Source organism: Micropterus dolomieu, linkage group LG02 (genome assembly GCF_021292245.1).
Source record: "Micropterus dolomieu isolate WLL.071019.BEF.003 ecotype Adirondacks linkage group LG02, ASM2129224v1, whole genome shotgun sequence".
NCBI lineage: Eukaryota > Metazoa > Chordata > Actinopteri > Centrarchiformes > Centrarchidae > Micropterus > Micropterus dolomieu.
The window spans coordinates 32,915,932-32,916,740 of record NC_060151.1 but is presented as its reverse complement, the minus strand read 5'-3'; positions in this window follow the sequence as shown (position 1 = coordinate 32,916,740).

Genomic DNA, 809 nt, shown 5'->3' with positions numbered 1-809 from the left:
TGATTATAATAACAATAATAACAATAGGACTAGTAACAATAGTCGTTGTAGCAGAGGGTGTCGAGCAGGAACACGGGGGCAGCAGGTGACCCGCAACCACAGATCCAGACTCCACAGCTCCAGAGCCAGAAAACCTGCAGGAAGTGATAGGAGGAGAGAGGAGAGAGACGAGAAAGCACAAGACTACCAGAAAGGGGAGAAGTTGTGTTAGTAACATGCAATAATGGGATGAGGTTGCATACAGAGGGAGAGAAAGTAGAGGAGAGAGGAGCTCAGTGCATCATGGGAAATCCCCCGGCAGTCTAGGCCTATAGCAGCATAACTAAGGGATGGTTCAGGACTCACCTGAGCCAGCCCTAACTATAAGCTTTATCAAAGAGGAAAGTCTTAAGCCTACTCTTAAATGTGGAGATGGTGTCTGCCTCCTGAACCCAAACTGGAACCTGGTTCCACAGGAGAGGAGCTTGATAGCTGAACGCTCTGGCTCCTAGTCTACTTTTGGAGACTCTAGGAACCACAAGTAACCCTGCATTCTGGGAGCGAAGTGCTCAGAGTTCATTTATCAATGCTAAAACACACAATTAAAACAGCCTTTACACTTAACTGTTTAATTTGTCTTTATGTTAAAGGGTCACTCCACCAACTTTACAAATGAAGGTCGTCATAGACACTCAGTTTGTAACGTCATCTGTGGAGGGACAAAATATTCTTCATATCTGCTGCTTCATTTTCGCACAAAATCTGTGTCAGTGTCAGGACATCCAGCAGAGGGCAACAGCAGCACAAGGACTCAGTACAGCCTGAGCACA